The sequence below is a fragment of the Protopterus annectens genome, chromosome 13.part0 (genome assembly GCF_019279795.1).
Source record: "Protopterus annectens isolate FY-2018-M chromosome 13.part0, PAN1.0, whole genome shotgun sequence".
NCBI lineage: Eukaryota > Metazoa > Chordata > Ceratodontiformes > Protopteridae > Protopterus > Protopterus annectens.
In genome coordinates, this window is record NC_056747.1 from 468,854,042 (window position 1) to 468,874,212 (window position 20,171).

General features: G+C 40.0%; 1 protein-coding gene across 1 annotated transcript in view; it reads left to right on the forward strand.

Moving 5' to 3' along the window:
* The window catches only part of HIP1 (huntingtin interacting protein 1), a 2,554,439-nt gene that overhangs the window by 481,215 nt on the left and 2,053,053 nt on the right, over positions 1-20,171 (forward strand). The window lies entirely within an intron of this gene.

Genomic DNA, 20,171 nt, shown 5'->3' on the forward strand with positions numbered 1-20,171 from the left:
GTAAGGAAAAGTCATTCAAGAGGTTAATTAATTAATTATTCATGAGCTTGGTATTTTTATTGATGGGACTTCAAATAAATTTTATGAGCTTCGTGAAGCAATTGCTCTGATGAAGTTCCAGTAATAGGAACAAAAGAGCTCAGTCAATTGGTATTTGTATGTTAATAAACCTGTGATGACTGTTTATGGTTGACTTCTTTTGTGTTTATACATTTGGTGTTATTAGTCATCCAAGAAGTCCTACCAGACAAGAGAGGATTCAAAATTTATTCAGGGTTCGTTGTGGTACCAAAGAAGATGGGGAACCTCAGGCCAATATTGGCCCTAATTCAGTTGAACCAATTTGTCACCCATTTTAAGTTCCAAATTGTTACTGTTCAGTCAATTCTCCCTATTCTGAGGAAGGATGATTGGATGTACCTGATAGATCTCCAAGATAAAAATAGACCATCCAGGGGATACCTTCCCTTACAATTGGGAGCCAGTCACTTCCAGTTCAGAGTCTTGCCATTTGGTCTCACCACAACCCCCATGGTGTTTACCAAATGCATGGCAGTGGTTGCAACTCACCTGAGATTGCAGGGATTCCCGGTGTTTCCATACCAAGGTGACTGTCTCTTCAGGGCTCCCACTAGGCATCTAGTGACATTCACTAGGGACTACCTGCTCCATTTATGTCTACACATGGGCATTACAGTCAACTACAACAAATCTCATCGCCTTCCCACCCAAACTGAAGAGTTCACAGGGTCTCATCTGGATACAATTTAAGTAGCTTGGCTTCCTCAATCCAGATTGTCTAAATTACAGCTTCAAGCAACAATTCTACTGTCTCTTCAGTCACTACCAGCCAGGCTGCTTCTTCAGCTTCTTGTGTCAATGGCAGCCTCCCTGGCCCTTCAACCCTTAGCAAGATACTGCATGAGAGTACTACAGTGTACTTGGGCAGTTCTGTGGTCTGTGAATCAACATCCTTTGCCATCTCCCATCTGAATCTCAAACTATTTACCAACAGTATGTCTCCAGGTGGATCCATACACCAGATGTTTCACCCCTTTGGTCTTCCATTGTCCAAGGCCAGAGTGACCATGGATGCTTCCCAGTTGGGGTTGGGGCATTGCTTGGGACAGACAATCCAAGGCACATGGTCCCCCTAAAAGACCAATCTTCCCATCAATGACCTAGAGATGAGGGCAGTCCTCCTAGTGCTGCAGGCATTTCAAAGCATCTTTCCTCAAAGGACAATTGCAATACAGATGGACAACATATCAGTGGTCTGGTACATCAACAAATAGGGATGTACTCATTCTTACCCCTTTTGTCTGGAGGCAGTGAGTGTGTGGCAGAGGGCAATCTTTTCCAACTGCTTTCTTTTGGCAACGCACATTCTTTGGAGGTCTAGTGTTTTAGGGAACAGACTGAGCAGATTTATTTTTCTGCCTCATGAGTAGTAGAGCAGATTTTTCACCAGTGGGGGCAGACATTGTACAGTGCTTTCACTTCTGTCCCCAGTTTCAAATGCAGTTTTTTTTTTTTTGCCTTAATCTGCTCAGAGGAGGTTACCAATCATCCTAATTCCCCCCAGGGGAGGTCACTGAGGGACACTGTGATCCATGGTTATCCCCTGGTCTTCTTGATGGTTATCCTCCCACACCTTCCAAATGTAAAGTTGTTTTTTAGAAAGCTTATCAAAGAAAGAGCAAGGTGGATCCTTATTGCCCATTCTGGCCTTGCCAAGTGTGGTTCCCATTCCTTTGGCCTCATCTGAGGGGTTCTGGATCCCTTTCCACATCTTCTGTCTCCCCCCTCCAGGCTCCTCACCTTGGGCATGCAAGCCCTCAGGTTGACTGCATTGTTTCTCCATTTCCACTGATGGCTAGGCACTCCAGGCTTTCCTCCTAGGCTTTACACATCCTTGCATCTTCTCAAAAAGACACCAGTAGGAATATATACCATAGCAAATGGAAATTATGTTCTGTGTGGACCCTTTTGGACTTTACCTCTTTGACACCCATTTATGCAGTTTTAGAATTTCTGGCCTCCTTTTTCCATAAGTGAGCAAGTTACTCTACAGTCAAAGTACAGCTTGCTGCAATTTCCAGTTTTCATGTAGGCAAAGATCATTTGTCGTTTGCCTCCCTTAGGTTATACAAGACCTTTCTCAAATTTACATTTTTACTAAGGCCACCTGTCTGGGACCCCAGCCATCAGGATTTGACAGTTCTTCTCTAGGCCTTAACTCAGTTTCCTTTTGAACCCACAGCAACAACTGGTAAAATCTTTGTCTTGGAAAACCATTTTTTTGTTGCCATTACATCTGCTAGAAGAGTTTCAGAACTTTGGGCTTTGTCTAACCAGCCCCCTTATATCATTTTTCATAAAGACAGGGTTTCTCTTCACACCAACACTTCCTTTCTTCCAAAAGTAGCTTCTGAATTCGCCCTTAACCAGTCCATTAATTTGCCAGTGTTCTTCTGAAAATTCTCCAATAAAGGGGAATGTATGCTTCAGTTGTTGGTTGTATACAGACAGCTGAAATTTTATCTCCATAGAAGAAAACTTTCAAGAAATCAGATCAATTATTTATTTCTTTTTCAAAAGCTAAGTTGGGACAATTTTTGTGTAAAGTTACATTAGCACAGTGGCTCACTGAATTTATTTCTTATTAGCAAGTCCACCAAGAACTCATTCCACAAGGTCAGACTCCTTTCTCTGCCTTTTTGTCGAGAGCTTCTGTAGATGACATTTGTGCTGCCGCTACTTGGTCCAGTGCTCATACTGTCATAGCTCATTGCAAGTTGGATATCTTTTCTAGGAAAAGAGCAGTATTTGTTTCTGCCATACTCTGGGATATCCTTCCATGAGACCACCCTGGGTTGAACAGTAAAAAAAAAACATTAGATTCAAAAGTTATGTACTCACCATAACAATGCATCTGCATTGTCTGTTTTCATCCTTTCTCATCCTACCCTCCCTCTTTCCCCCTTCCATTGGAAGAACGTATTTATATGATCTCTTGGTATGACCTGGAGGTATACCCTTTTGGGCTTTCCCTCCTTTAGCTCCAGGCACTTTTCCAGTCATGTTTCTAGATATTTAGAGAATTCTTCCCCACTGTATGTTGATATAAGTGGGCAAACATTATTTTAGGTAATCTGGGTGCTTGGGAAAGGATTGTGGGTAATGGGAGGAGCATGAGCTATGCATCCAAAGTCTGAGAAGTGGCCAACATCCGATCCAAGGTCTGATCCAAAACCCAATGGTTGTGGAAGGATTAAAACAGGCTACACAAATGCATTTTTATGATGAGTACAAAACTTTTGCGTTTTAGGGAGAAAATTATTGATGTTTGAATCACCTTAATGACAGATCTTCTGTATAAAGTGGTTATATGTTATACTACAAAGGATTAGTACTGGAAAGAAAACATTTGGAATCATTTGTGCATCTATGAAGATGAAGGTGCAGTAAAGTAATCATTATGTACTAGAGAACTGTTTACTACAGTGTGTTACTATGTGTATTACATTGAAGTAGCAAACGGCTTTTAAATTTATTTCCACATAGGAGCACTTCATTTTGTCTGCTCTCCGTACCTCTCAGCTGTCACTGATTGTTCTTCATAGGTTTGCCTGGTCTCTCAAAGTTTTTACATTTATGGTAAGTCATTGAGAAATGCATTTATTTAATAATGCCAGAGTTTTATGCTTCCTATTGTTCAGAAAATGCATTTTGATGCAAAACCTGTTCTATTAACTTTTTAATTGAATTAGAGCCATGTGTAAAACTTCCCCTGATTTGATCCTTTGTCCTCCCATTGTTTTAGGATTTGCCCAGAATTCTTAAATCAAACATGTTGAGAGGTATGCTGGTGTCTGCTCAACACTGCTGTTTTTACCAACTTTCAAAACTGTAAAATGCTTTACTGTGCTACAGTTTCTCTTTCTTTTCTTTCTTTCTTTCTTTTTTTTCCCTGTAACTAGTGTTCTCGACAAATCCAGAATATATGTGATTCATGCATCTGTAGTTGTCTCCCAAGTGATCAAGCAATCCATTGGTATACAGTGATTAATTAGTTTTATGTCCATTTTATTACTTTAAGAACTATGCACCTTACAGTCTTGTGCATCTTACTTTTGTTACCTTCCACTTGAATATAACTAATTTTTGATTTATTGTCTGAAATACTGATTGTGATGCATTCTGGGTACTTTTTAAGAAAATCTGCTGCAGACTTAGGGTTGTCACCTTTCATTGTGGCTAAAACTAGACTAAGGCCACACCCCTCACACCTCCCATAACCCTACTTACTTCCCACCCATTTCATGACATCACATCAGATGAGGGGAACACCCTCTTTTTCTCATTTGTGATTCCTTCTTTCAGCCGAATTACTATGCTTTTCTGTTAAAAAGCATAGTAAATCTGCTGATTTAACAACTCCAGTAGCGTATTTCTTTTTTTGAAGCAGAATACTGGAATTTGTACAGTGTTTTCTGGACTATCGGACAGTCTGCTCGACTTCTGGATAGTCTGGGAAAAAACAGAGGTGACAGTGCTATGCAGACTACAGAACACATGCCAACCCACTATAGAACCATTTCACCCCCAAGTACATCATCAGAAGGTGGGGCTGGATGAAGTGGAATCAGGAAGTAATTGAACAGTTGCTCAGCACACAGTAAACAGAAATACCAGTTTATTAAACTTAATATAGTCCAGTAAAGTAACTAAAGGAAAACTATACAAGATGTGGGCATAATGATAACGAAAATATTTTTTTTTGTTACAAACACTTTGCGCTTGATCTTTAAGCCTTGTGGTTCTTTTAATGTTTTGGTAGTTAGAATGTTTACTTAAGTTGGTAGAGTCCTTTTCCACACTTTCCATACTAAGTCCATCATTTTTAATTTGTTGGTGTAGGTTCCAAGTTAACTATTTTACCTTTTACTCTTCTAATTTGCAATATTATTCTGCTTTCTGCGAATTTATCATGTACATCTTGCTTGGGCATGCTTCTGTGTATGAAATCAGTGGACTAAGCAATAATGACTTCAGATAAGGGACTCTGTCCCTGCACCCCCTTACTGAATGTAACAAACTCTAAAATTGCACAGCCTTTGGGCAGGTTTGTCATTGTTGTTTAAGCAGGCTTTTCTTTAACACATTCATAGATCTCTTAAATGGATAGTATTCCCCACTATGCTCTCTAAGTGGAGGCATGGTCTGAGAGGAGACTTAATAGCCATTGTCTTACGTCACTCATTTAGTTTAAATTGCTGGTGGCATAATGCAATCACTAGTTTAGTGTCAAATTCTTTGCTTTTCTCCTAACATTTTCTAGCACACACTTGTATCTGAGCTATGTTTTGGTCTAATCTGCATTGCTAAAGTTGTCTTTTTGCGACATTTTTGAATATTTTAGTACACATCTGTTGACTCTGCTTTCCAGGATTGAACTTATAAATAGTTAATTATATTTTGGGCGGGGGGGTGAGCTAAAACTTTATTGCAACCTTCTCTTGAGCACCTGTATTTCCCTCATCTTGCATTGTTTTGTTTGTTTGCTTCTTTCGCTTTTCCCGGTTAGGGGTCGCCACAGCGGAACTCCTGTCCGCTAATGATTGGTAGTGTATGTTCTATATATGATATCTCCAGACAATAAGTAGCAGCAGTTCCACTTGTCTTGTCACAGTTGCTGCATTTTACCTTTCACAATAACTATGACAGTCTAAAGTAATGTGCCTGTGTCTGTGAGAAATGTAAGCAATATTTTTAATTTCTTTCTTTCTTTTCCGTCTGACTCCTGACAGAGTATTTAAACAAATTACTTCTGTTTATACTAGTCAGGGCTCTTGCATTCTTGTAGCTTTCTGTTTTGTAGCAGAAAGATGACAGCTTTGAGTTTCCAGGTTCAAAATAAAATTTAAAAAAAAAATCCTCAGGATATTGTTTGAAACTATTAATTCTTGTTTCATAGGCTTAATCATCAGTTGACGGTTTCTTTTCTTCTTCATCTCTGGTTTCTTTATACTGTCATGCCGATGTTTTTGGCTTATTTCAGTAACCAAGAATTGCATTTAGTAAAATGACAGAGATAGCATAAAGATATCAGGACTATGGTAGGGGAGTCTCTGCTTTGAATCTTTAGGTAATTCTGTACTATAAATGACAGAATTCATGCCTCTAGCTTAAAAGCATACCATTAAGTTGGTTTGGACATGTGCTGAGGAGGGATGCAGAGTATATTGGGAAAAATATGCTAAGGATGAAGCTGCCAGGTAACAGGAAAAGAAGAAGGCCTAAGATAAGGTTTATGGATGTGGTGAGAGAGGACATGCGGGTAGTTGGTGTGACAGAGCAAGATGCAGAGGACAGAAGAAATGGAAACAGATGATCTGCTGTGGCAACCCCTAACGGGAGCAGCAGAAAGAAGAAGCTTAAAAGCATACCCTTTCTTAGATAAAACTTGTATAGGCAATTCCTTCACCAAACAAGGTGTTTTGTTTCTCATATTGGTTATGTCTCTTCAGGTGCAACTAACATAGCTGCATAAAATGGCATTAGACACACTAGTATTTCACCATTGAGCTCCACGTCATTTAAATTACAGGATTCTTTAGTGGTATTAGTAATGCAAGTCTTTATGCATGTTAGTTTCCCTTGCATCAGTGTATTTTAGAGGATCAGCCAAGACCAACGGCCATAACATTTTGTATAAGCGGTGTCCAGAAATGAAGCACTGTGTTGTAGGGACTTACGAGTAACTTGTTCAGATTCACAACCTCAGTTCACACTTGCTCAGGTATATTGCCTTGAGTTACTTTTTGCAAGTATTTTTATTGCTGACTTCTTTTTACAAAAAAATTGTGTACACTCCCGTGTTAGTGAATTGTGAGTTATCTGAAGTTGGTGCACTTGTGAGAAAGAGCAGGAGAGGCGTTTCCTCTGAAGTTGGTGCACTTGTGAGAAAGAGCAGGAGAGGCGTTTCCTCTGAAGTGTTGTGACCTCTGAGTGATAGTGGTAAAGGAAGTAGGATGGAGGGTTAATGCCCCCTGCAAAAAAATGCTTTTTTGACATCACATGTTTTCATCACAGGAGAAGCTGGAGTACATGCATTATGAGAATATGTGCACTTGATTTGTCACTGATATGCTCTTGTAGACCAAGTTTATTTAATGTAAACTGTTGTGAATTGAGGAGAGACAAGTGGATTCATCGCTAACAATCCCATAACAGCTGGCTAAATCTCCGTTTTCTTAAAGCCTCTCCAAAGATCACATACATAGCAACATTTCAGAATGTTGTACTTTGGAAATATTTTTAGCAACAGTTCACAGCGCTGTAAGTAGCTTCTTCTAAGCTATATGCAGTGCACCCTTTCAGCGCAAGGTTCTGTTTGAAACATCCCTCCCAAGCTGCTAAAACGGACCTCCAGAAGAGACGCACAACTGTTGTTAGCTGTTGAAGGCATTTGTAACCCAGCTCCCAGCTACTATGTCTTTCTGTAGACAGGTTCTTTCTCCCCGGTGGAAGAAGACCGAGTAGAGGCAGCAGCATGGACTGAAGCACCAGGAGATGTTCTTCTGTCTTCATTTCCGAATGCAAAATTTCTAGCCAGGTCTGCTTTCAGCAGGAACTTTGAAGCAGTTCAGACTACTAATCAGCCCTAACTGAAAAACTGCCATTCACTTCGAGTCCTGGATGTAATCCAAAAAGGCCATGTGTTTTAGTTGTCTAATTTGTCCCTGGCCTCTCTTGTCTTACCATCTAGTTTCAGAGGAACTGCTAAGTTTTGGTCTTTACTTCTCAAAGGTGTCATAGAGCCTCTGTTTTGTTTGTAAGAAAGACTCATTTCCTTACTTACATCTCTTCCTGAACTCAAAGATTTTTGTGTGTTTTTTCCTTACTACCTGCAGGTGATCAAGCCTCCTCCTGTTCGTTTTAACCTTAGTTCACCTACACCAGGTATCCCCATCACTTAGGAGACAGCCAAATAGAATCTGTTATCCAGGCACCTATGGATGTGGGTTTTACCCTTGTGGCATTTCAGCAGTGTGTGCATTTCAAGTGAGGCCTAACCCCACATCTGATGGCTGCTGTCAGCACCCATGGCACAGTGGGGCAACTTTTCCTCTTGTTCCATGTTCTGCACACTTCCACTCACACTCCTGTGAGGACTACTGTTACTGGCTTGGAATCACCAACTAACATCCATGGTGATAGCAATTCCATGCCCAAAACCACCACACTGTCTACCCAAAATTGGTGAGCTGGCATTGGCCACTCACTCCCATTTTCCCTCATTCTGTTCCAACAGTCACCAGATCTGCTGTTCAAATTCTGGTTTTCTTGGTCTTAGGACTTTAATCCTGTATGCCCACAGACCTGGACTAGTCCTAAAGTTACAAGGAGAATTTGAGCCCATTCTGGTTTTCATCATCTTCATAGGACATATACTTGAAGTGAAATTCTGTATGGCCACTCTTCATTTCCTGTTTATGTTGTTGTGTCAAGATTTCTGTCTGGTTCTGTTGAACATGGTGGATATCTATGTATCATCATCATCATGTGGGAACCCCATGGGAGGGATTTGATCATTGCTTTGATGACCTTACATTTCAACACAGAGTTGCCTGCCTTTGACTTTCAAGAGTTTAAAACCATTTCAAGTTAGAATTCCACTCCCCCCTTTCCCTTCTCCATAGGATCTTCATCCCTGGCTCCACTTCCTGTAACCAATCTGCCCATTTGTTATGTGGGAGCATAACCCAGTCATCCCAAGGCTAGGCAAAAGAACTAGAGCACATTTGTTTCTGCCTAGTTAGCCCAGTCAACACATATGTTCACCTTGCTGCAGTGACTGGGTGGTAAGGAGCAGCCAGCGCTCATGTCCTACAAAGCAGCCTACCCTTGAAGCTGTTTCCAGTCTGCAGCTCCCATGAGCTCTGCAGTGTTGCCTGGCCTTAGGAGAGTGTGCATGTCTTCACATGAATGAACACACTTGCTCTTTCTCTCTCCTTCCAGGCTTAAGAGCTTTGCACCACCTTCGTCAAGCTCATGCTGCATGGGTGCAATACCCAATGTTGTTGTTAGGTGACACACAAGTGGTGTGCCAGAGCAACCCCTGTCCCCCCAGTGTGGGGGGGAACTGGTTAACAGCCACTTATTCGTGCACCATCCTGTCACCTTCTGTGTCTTTGCTGCTCATTGAACATAGGTCATCTGAGCACAGTCAAGGCTTTATCTGTTTGCACTAAAGTGGGGGAGGGGTGTAGAGGTGTATCTTTCCACAATTCCTCTGCTTTCATAGCATACATTCTGCTCTGGACTGAAGCATGAAAAGGAGAGATTGAGAGAAATGCTAGGATACTGCAGAGTCTAAACCAAAAAGGCAGTGGTGCATTCTTCACAAAGGAAAAAAAAGTTCTCCACAAGGACTGCATTTGTAGAAAGATAGATGTAGGAGAAAGAGGGGATGGGAGAGTGGGGTGTCTGTCAGGTGCCATTGCTTAAATGGAATGGGTACAAATATTAAATGTCATGGGAGCAGCTGCAGGGGGTAGATTTTATTTTCCAAATTATGATTTGTGAAAGGTATCAGAAGTTCTTGCTTTAATGCTAGGTTGCTTCATGTAATGTTATTCAACATGTGTTTGAACAAATGTGGAGAGTTGCAGGCCAATATTGTCATGGTAGTATGCATATTTGTATGCTGCATGTGTTCCTAAATAGTAAAGGCTAGGAAAATCTGAAATGTAAAACTGACTGTCATTTGGAAACTCTTAATCAGTAAACAGTATGACTGACTGTCGACTTAGTGTCAAACCAGTCAGAAATGAGGATTTTGGATTTCAGAAAGGCAAGGAGTATGCTGACAAAATGAGATAGTCCCCTGGAAAAAGTCTGACAAACTTGAAGGTGTTGCATCAAAACTGCTATGACAAAAGCAATAAGTCATTGTGAGAAGTGAGCATCCATATTAAAGAAAAAAAATGTTTATGGTTTTCAAATGACATGGTATCAACAGGTAGGAAGGAACATAATTTAAGAAGTACAAGAAAGCACAGAATAAAGAAGATAGAAAACAATACCCAGTAAAGACAACACAGTAGAAGAGTTATAGAGAACAGAAAAGGATCAAGCTGAAGAAAAATAGCCATTAATGTTGTTGTGTCTTCGGCTTTTCCCGGTTAGGGGTCGCCACAGCGGAACTCCGGTCCGCTAATGATTGGCAGTAGATTTTTACGTGCCAAGTTGCCAGCTCTGACGCACAACCTTCAATGAAGGTACGCCAATTCACGCATGTCTCCACACAGAAGGCGCTCTAGCTGAGAATCGAACAGGACAACGTCGTACTGTGAGGCGACGACGCTACCGCATCACCACCACCACAGTATAAAAAATAGCCCTCTGCTTATTCACCATTTATTTCTTCAGACTATCCTTCCCATCTCTCTCTTTTCTTTCCTTGCTTAACTATGCAGCTGCAAAATACTGTATTTCCTTCTTGACAATAAAGTCAAGAAGGAAATACAGTATTTTGCAGCTGCATAATTAAGCAAGGAAAGAAAAGAGAGAGAGATGGGAAGGATAGTCTGAAGAAATAAATGGTGAATAAGCAGAGCTGTAAAAGTATCTCTGTACTTGTACATAGTGTATGTAAACCAAAGTCCAACAGTAGAGCCACACAGCAAAACAAAACACAGACCAGGGCCTAGGGATTTAAGACTTTTGTCTTCTTTAATGCAAGACGACTTCAGAAATAAAAAAAAAAAAGCAGGAAATGTACCAAACCAAAACTGAAAAAGTCACCTAAAAAATCAAGTGAGAATGTCAAATAAGCCATGATACATTATTAATAAGTCAGCGTGACATCTTTCCTTTTTAGAACACAGTTGTATTTAATGTTAACCCCATCATTTAACCATGGATGATGGTTTTTTGTTTGTTAATTGCCAACATAGCCTTCACCAAGTTGTTTTTAATACATAGTCTACTTAAAAAATTGAAATTTTCTTAAAAGACTTGCAAATCATGGTATAGTTAAAAAGTGCATTTGTTTTCTGTTTAGGTTTTATCGCATATGGTACTATTGGGATATCCTGACAACAGTAGCCATACGTCAGGCCAGCATACCATAGCCTGGTCCCTTCTATGCGCTGTACTTCAGACATATGTCTTAATGTTTGATAACATGAGGTCCATAAGTAATGTATGAGCACAAAACCCTAAGAACAACTTTGCCACCAGTCCAAATGTATTGTTTCATTTTCGGAATGTAGGTTGTGTGCTTTGTTGCAGAATACTGAGCCTTTAGGCAGAAAAGGTGTCTCATTTGGGCTATTCCTTTTTTTTAAGCTCTTTTGCATTGCAGGTACATGTCATCTAAAAAACGGTAATGTGATTGTGGGAGGCAGCATCCCCATAAGGAGAGGCACAATAAGTGCCCTTTTTGCTTAGGTGCAGGAACACAGTTATAAAGAGTGTTCTGTTTGCCAGACCTTCGTCCCTAAGACCCTTTGTAGCCATCATGCCTCTCTGTCTATATGCAAATCAATGTCTTAAGTTTCTAGAAGGGCCTGGTGGATTCCACAAATAAGTCCTGTGTTCCTTAATAGAGATACTTCAGGGTTTGGAACCCCCAAGGTTTGTGAGGGGGGGGGATCGTCCCTGTTAAAAAGAAGCAAAAAACTAAGCATATTATCTCAGTTGCTAAGGACCAGCAGAAAGAATGGAAGACTTTACTCAAGGTCAGAAAGAATGGAAGACTTTACTCAAGGTCTTTTTAAAGCCCCAATGACTTTGAAGCCTTCTCATGGGTTGTCAGTTCCTTCTGCTATAGGAATTCCTTGTTCTTCATCTGCCCCTCTAAAAAAGGACTAGGGAGTTTTCTTATCATGAGTAAGATGTAGATTCTGGGGGAGGAGTCTTTAGGTTATTTCTCCCAGATTCATTCACCTCTTGCAGTGGGTTCTGACTAGGAAGATTCTCTTTCCCCTGATTCCCCAATGGAGGAACTTTCGTTGAAGAATGTTATCCTTAAAATTATACTGTTTTAAGTGAAAAAGCTCTCAGGTGTCTGATGCTCAGAAGAGGTATTATGTCATCCTTCAGACAGAGTCCTTAGACCTTCTGCAGTTCCTCCTGTTCTTGAAGTCCTGTTAGACTCCTTTAGATCTGCTTCTCAGGTCTCTTCCTCCTGCTCCTAAAAACAGGTTTTATAAAGATTCTGAGGCTCAGAAATTTCTCTCTTGGCTGACAAGCACACAAAACTTCTGGTGCTTACTAATATCATGCCAGCAGGTAAAGATAGCGAAACCATGGATAGGTATAGAAAGGAGGCATATACTTCTGTTGCTTTAGCTTTTACAGCTACCAGATAGGACTAGATACATGCTTTTTCTTCTTTCCAAACTGGGGGAAGTTTTGGCCAGTATGCCTGATAAAGACGAGACCTTGGTTCTTTCTTTATTCAGTTCTGGTTCCCAGGTAGCTAGACATTTGATCCAGTGTAGCTGTGATACTGCTTATAGGCTTATAGGTGTGTACTAGACTTAATGACTGCTGGGACATTTTTAAGCCTAGCTATGCATTCCAAATGTCTGACAAGTTCTGATACCCTTGGTAAGTGTAAGCAAGAGCTTGGGAGATAAAACATTTATAGGTTGCCGGTGTCCATTAGAGACATAGGTGCCAAACCAGGGACGAATTACGTGTTCTCTATCCCATTTTCCAAATTACACTTGAATTGGCTTGGGGGAGGATCTCAGCTTCACATGTATGGAGGGACTCTGTTCCAGAGAATGGGTACTCTCTGGGATACATGCCTGTCTGTCCTATTTATATCTGAGGCAAGGTTTAAGAGTAGGTAATTTTAATGCTGTTTGTTTTGCAGATATGCAGGAGGTCCATCAGAGTGGGGTCTGACAATGTCTTGTATGCCAGACATAGGTTTCCCCTCAACAGCCTGTAGGAGATCAAAAGTAGGGATAGAACTTTGAGGTATTCTGTGTAGGACATGTTATTTACACCCTGTATTATTTTAGTGAGGACCCTCTGTGGGCATTCCAATTTTTGGATGTGCCCAGTTAGGTACATACCAAAGGAAGCATTGTTTCCAATGTCGCTATACTCCGTATCATGTAGACTTCTTAGGGGAGACTTGTGCCTGGCCCACAGAGCAAGACCCAAACCTAATGAACTTGCTGCATATCCGTAAATCAAACGGGACTAGGGCTACCCATTCCAGGGATGTAAATATGGCCTGCGACTTAAATAGGACATGCTGGCAGGACAGATTTATGTCCCAGTGACTGCCATGTCTATGATACTGTTCAAGAGGAACCTGGATGAGGGGATGGGGTACTATAAATTCTTAGCGGGGATAGAGCCCCCAACCCTCCTGGACATGGGTATTTGTCACTAAATGCAACTGGATATTGACTAGCATTTCTGTGCTGTTACATTGGAATGAAGTGGCTAGGCTTAAAATGACCTCTGGGTCGATTGCCTAGTTCATAGGTTCATAGGTGTGTACTAGGCTAATGGCTTTGGAGGCTTTGCAAGCCTAGCCCAAAAAAATTGTCCAGGCATAGTGCCACCCGATGTTAGTTTACAGTGCCCCTATCCAGTAGGGCAACTGAAGTGATCCCTGGGGTGAAATTTCTGTTACCCATTCACTTGTCAAGATTTCTTTTGAAGAGGGCCAGCGAGGTGCTCTGCTTGACATGAATGGGAAGCTTATTCCAGAGTATGGCCAGTCTTTGGGAGATGAACCTGTCCCTCCAACATGTACTGTTAATTGTGGTAATGAGGTTGTGATCTTTAGAGCGTGTGGTGTGGGGGATCGGGATTTCTTTAGGTGTAGCATTTCAAGTAGGGCTGGGTCGGACATGGCTTTGTAAGTCAGGTAGAGATCACCTCTAAGTAGACGATAAGAGACTGAGAACAGCTGAAGTTTCTTGAGTCTATCCATGAAGGACATGTGTTTAAGCCCTAGGATCCTTTTTGTGAGGTATTTTTGTGGCCTCTCCAGCTGTTTTAGGTGTCTGGTCAGGTACATGCCAAACGGGGCATTATATTCGATGATTGGTCTAATGAGGGATGAGTAATCTGCTATGATCCTATGATATTTCTGATGAATGCCAAATGCAGTGGAACAATAACCTTCTTGGACCTAGATGCCATACCTTTATTTATAAGTTGCACAACTCAGAATGGTTTCCTCACTACCACAGACACATGATTGACAATGGCTAGATTATTGTCTGTGTGTCCCCAAGCCCCTGACTACTGGATCGAATCTTAAGGGTGTGTTGTCAGTATGGCAGTTAACAGATAAGGCTGACTTTCCAAAGGGTACTGTTGTGCATTTCTTGGCATTTAGTTTTAGTCCATGGCTTTGACACGAGTTATTTGTCTCTTCCTCTAATAATTGAATCTCCAGTTACAAGAATATTTTCTGACCAGATCTGAAGAATCTTCAACTTCTTATTCAGTAATATCTGCTTTATCAGTTGTTCAAAATCTTACTACATTTGCACACATGCAATTCTCATCTGACTTTGTACATTCACAGCTTGAGCCATGCTGTCAACTTCTGTCTTTCTCCTATTTTTTTCTTACAGTAATGTTCCTCAATCCGTCCACATTCAGTTGTGATCTCTTCCTTTGCCACCTACTCCTTGCCTCTTATTTTTTTACCTTCTCTTTTTGAAAAAGGATGCCTTTTTCTGTATACTAAAGGTTTTCTGGTAGAAAAATGTTAACCTTCCCTGTAATCCGTGTGTTATATAACAAAGCAGTGCTCTTCTTGGTATGTATTATTTTTTATTTTTTTTTGTTTTATAGACATTAGTTTCTTTTTCTTCCTCATTATCTGTTGTGAACTTCTTTCTTTTTTTTTCCTTCTTCTATAAGCTGTGAAGCATTAGATCGCTGAATACATCCAGAATTCCAAAGTTGTTTGCGGTATTATGTTGTTCAGTAGGGGATGAGTGAACTTTACTGACAGTAGACACTTCCTTTCCTAAATGATATTTGCTCTTTGCCTAACATTATTTGTCTCATCAGTTCAGTATTTAATGTGACAACAGTTCTCCAAGCTATGCCAATTGCACAAATACAATCGTCATCAGTAAGTCTAGATTTTCTACTAATAATAGTAAGCAAAGCCATCCAGCTTTTGACATGAGGAACACAGATCACCGGAGTTATCAAATGTTACATATAAGTATGCATAGTATTTAGTACACTGTACAAGATTTGTGCTTTTGCAAATCATTAATGGCATACTTGTGTAAGGAATCCCATTTTCAGCTCAAATGAATAAAGAATTCCAAAAGAAAAGGATAATCAAAATAATTTATCACAGAATTCACAGAGTAAATCACACAAGCTTTATTCAATAAAGATTAAGTAGAATTAAGTCATTGCTTTGACTGTACCTGCTGTGAAAGTCGCACAAAAGCTGGAATTCCTTTCTCACTAGCGCTCGCAGTTGCATCTCTTTTTAACAGTAAAACTCAATAAATTACAAACCAACACTCTAGTAAATCTTGTCTACAGGCTATCCCTTTTGTCCTACAGACATTGAAAAAGTGGTAAAAAATAAAATATAAAATCAAACTACATCTTCTCTTACCAGACAATTGCACAATCAATCATAAACCAACACAGGATTGTTTATATAAGCCCTAGATTCAGCTTTAGTGCTTGCCCAATATAAAGGGGTATTGCAGCAGTGATTAAGAAATTACATAGGACAATTATGTAGGAACTTACCATAACAGTAGATGTCCTACTTATTTCTGTTGCAGTATTCCTGCCCTTCCTCCTACCCACTGTTATGTTTTCTTTTTTCTCCTGTGGCTGATAGGACTTTTCCTTTTTCTTGATGTACATGTACTTTGTCTGCTCCTCCTGTTGTCCTGAGCAATTCATTTCTGAGGGTTTTGCACTCATACGCCACTTGTGTACTTCACACTGTCAGAAGATGGAGATACAACTGATGTACAGCAGATGGAAAAACTCAAGCTTTGGTATGCTGACCGGACGTACAGCGATCCCTTGGCAGGAAGTCCCAGTAGTAAGGAATACTTGTAACACTGATAAGTAGGACATCTGCTGTTATGGTAAGTTGTTACACAACTGCACTTTCTATCTGAATTTTAAGGGCAGCATAAAATCTATCCAACACATACTGACATAGTATTCAAAAAACATAAGGATATATTCCAAGTGGTTGGTCATGGAAAAAGTTACTTCAGGGATATTCCGTTCAAAATGAGTTTTTAAATTCACGTTTCCCTTAAAAACAAGTCTAAGTGTCTGACAGATTTTGTCAGAGAAATTGCTGCTACCATGTGGAATTCTCCAGTTGTTAATGATAGTGTTCTTAAATCCCTATACTGTCCAAGGAGTATTCCAGGACAAAGGCCGTATCAAAATTCTCAAACTTTCTGGCGTACGTCTCCATGTCTGCATGTTTGTACTTAAATACAGGAGCAAGTGCTGTACTTATTCTCGCTCACTTTCTCAAAAATGTTGTCATAACCTCTATCCATATATATATATATATATATATATATATATATATATATATATTTAAGACTTCCAACTTCCTGTGGTGTTAAGAGTGACATACATATAGCTTGCCCATTGTGGTGATCTCCTTGATATGTTTAGGATGTAGACTTTTACATGCACTTCAGTGAAATTTAAGTTTCATAAACACTTCAAGTTTAGACAGCAGGTGGATTTGTCAATGTATAAACTGGCATTTACGTAGAGGATTATGATAGGGTCACCAGTCGTAACAAGTGTATGTATTTGAGACATGGAGTTCAAGAAATTCACTTCAAGAGCAAAGCTTGAGACGTGAATTTTGGCATCCATGTTGAGAACACAATTCTGCTTTATAATCGGAGATCCAGTCATGCTTCCTTGTAGTACATGGAGATTTATTTTCTCCATTTAATAATAGTGAGTCAAAAATTAAATTTTAAATGAATAAACACAATGTGTTGATGTTCATCATATTTTTTAAAACTCTTTTATTGAATTATCTCTTGTGATAAACTTATATTTATATAAAAGAAATCAAACCATATTAACATCTTCACAGTTATAACATTATGCATCATATAAATTCTTCTGTACCATATAATCGTCCAGTATTGCATAAGCTGGTCAGTTTTTGCCTTCTCTTAAACCTCATTCCTGCTCCAAAACATTTTTATTCATGTATTGTTCCCATAATTTCCATTTTCTATGTAATTTGCTCCTACCCTTTGTTAATGATCCCACTTCCAGTTCTTTTATCTCTATTACAATATTCACTACTCAGATGTGTTTGGTTTGGACTTTGAGTTCCATTTTCTAGTAACTGCTTTTTTTTAACAGCTGCCAGAATTAAACTTAACAAGGCCGTATTATGTCTCGGCAATTCAGATCCTGTATCCCAGCTGAAAAAAAAAAAATTCCTTAATTACACCCATTTGCTTACCCATTATTTCTGACTCTGTAGGGAATTTTAGAATCTGCCAGCTCATTACACTCCCAGAACTTATGTCCCCTTTTACCTCCATTTCCCTGTCAGCCCCTCCAACACTTGTCATCTATCTGAGGAAAAGTCTTTGGAGTCTGCTTTAGATATAAAAATAAGTCTGCAAACACTTCCAAGCAAAAATCGTAAATCTTCTAGATTTTGTTGCATATTTGGGAGCCATGCATATGTCCTCCCATTGTTTATTTGTGATTTGCTTATCCAGTCTATCTTCCCAATCTTTTCTAACCTCATGTGATTGATTCCTATAGTTATTGTGTAGTATTTTACATACTGTATTAATTATCTGTATTTTAAAAGTAGCCTCTGTTCTCGATTCAACTAAATACTCTATCGGAGCAGATCTTTCACCTAGGATTCCCTTATTCCTTTCTCTTTTCCTGTACTTGGATATCAATCCCCAATAGTGAAGGCAGTTTTGATATTCTTCATGTTGATCACTGCTGCAGTAGTCTTAGCTATATGGGTTATATCCTGCCAAGCAGCTCAATCTTTGCTAAATAAAAAGCAAGTTTGGTTGTGAACCCCTTCATAGCTTTACTGCCGCCAAAGAATGCGCTTATCCGAGGCTTTCAAGGATCGACTGTTGGCTTGTGCTTTCCTTTGCTGGGCAGATAAATTACCTTTAGGGAAAATAAAATACTTCCATGTTCTTAATTTTGTTGATGTTTTATTCCTTTCCACTTGAGCAAAGTTATTTTAAAACTAAAGAGTGTTGTGTTTTAACGGACGGTCTTGAGACTGTAATGTACTTTTAAATGGAGCACTTATTTTTTTCTGTAAGGTTGCAAGTGGTGTGCAGTAACAGAAAATATGTTTTTCTGTGGAGAAATTATGTTCATTTTACTTTTGTGGAGCTGGCATAGTGTTTAAGTGCTTTTTATTGTGTTTTTCTTTCAAAAAGTAACTTTTGCGGACTGGTAGTGTTTACCAGCAATTGCTGCTCGTCTTCCATGGGAAAGACGCACCAGTTTTGGCTTCACCATGGGACAGACGATTAACATGGTCAGTCCTTCTTCCAGCAACAAAAAGAAAAAAATTAAGCAAAAAGCCTGTGCCACCACAGCAGACCAACAGTTTGCCTCAGCCTAAGGTGGGTGACTGCTGTGGCCATTTGTTAAACCTTAGACCACTCATCTTTTACTCCAGGTCATGGTGTAGCACCTACAGCCACTGTGGCCTGAAGGTTAACCACGTCCCATGCGGCTGTTGGGAACCCCCTCAGTGGGCAAGGGAGAGCCACTCTTATCGGTTCTGGGAGAGGGAACAGAGAAGGTTTCCTGTTGTCAAAATGCTGTGCCCATCCATGGGGAAGAAGCAGCTGTCATTAATAAAGTAGTAATGGTTGGCTCCTTTTTTTCTGTCAAAAAGAAATAGAAAACCAAGCATGTACCTACTCTTCCTCAAATTTCTTTGAATAGGAGTAATTTACTGAGACTGGCTCTGGGTTTGATTCAGGCTATTGATCCTTGTATAGTAGCTTCTGGTGAAAGAAATAGGAATCCTACTTTCCTGAAGAGATTCAAGGTTCTGAATATGAACAGGAAGACACAGGGATGGATTCAGGGTTTTGTCCTCAGATTTCTGATTCAGACTCAGAAAAGAGCTCTGTTTCTGATTCTCCCTGTGGGGGTTTCTCTTTTTGTGAGACTTGCTAGAATGTCCCAGTGTTTTCAATGGGAGAACAGAAAATAGTATGAGTTGTTACAGAAGAGTTTTCCAGAACTTACACCCATTCCTCCCTTTTCCTGTCCTGTCTACTTTAGAGGATGTCTCTTACTGTCTACAGTATTCCCGATAGTCAGCCAGCTGTTACTGTAAAGGCAGATAGGATGTATAAATGCCCTCAGTCACTTCACAACCTGTTACCTGTTCTTCCTGTTTCAAGTTTCCTGGCAACACTAGACTTAAGATGCTTACATCCACATCCCTATTTCTCAAGACTTCAGACATTTATTACGATTTTGTCTCTCTGGCTCACATTATCAGATCTCTTCCTTAATCTTTGGACTTTCCACTGTACCAAAAATGCCCACAAAGTGTCTGACTCCAGTTATAGCTCATTGCAGGCTACAGTGTATCCACATTTTTAAAATATTTGGACAACTTGTTTATCTTTGCAGAGTCTGTCCTAAAGTGTCAGGAATCTCTCTCTCTCTCTCTCTCTCTCTCTCTCGGGTGAGAGAGAGATCTCACACAAGCCGGGATTCCAAGAGAACAGTCAGAAGACTTTCAAGACTCCTTCACACACACTATTGTGTTTCTGTAATGTCAACTCAGCATCTTGGTTCAAAGAGCTTGTCTTCCACAGGAAAAAAAGGCAGATCTTGATCTATAGCTATTTCTAAGGTTTTCCACTCAGTTTTCGGTCACTGTGATGGATACCGCAGGGTTTTGAGTCTCATGATATCGATGATTCTCATGATACCCCTACTCCACATGAGAAAGATACAGAGGTGTCTGAAATCTCTTTGGTCCCAGCTTCAGCACCCATTGTCTTTTCAAATTGAAGTTCTGGGATTTGCAAAAAAGAAAATCAGTTGGTGGAGACATCAGATTTCTTAGCCAGGTTTTACATTTTCCTCTCCTGCTCCAAAGCTAC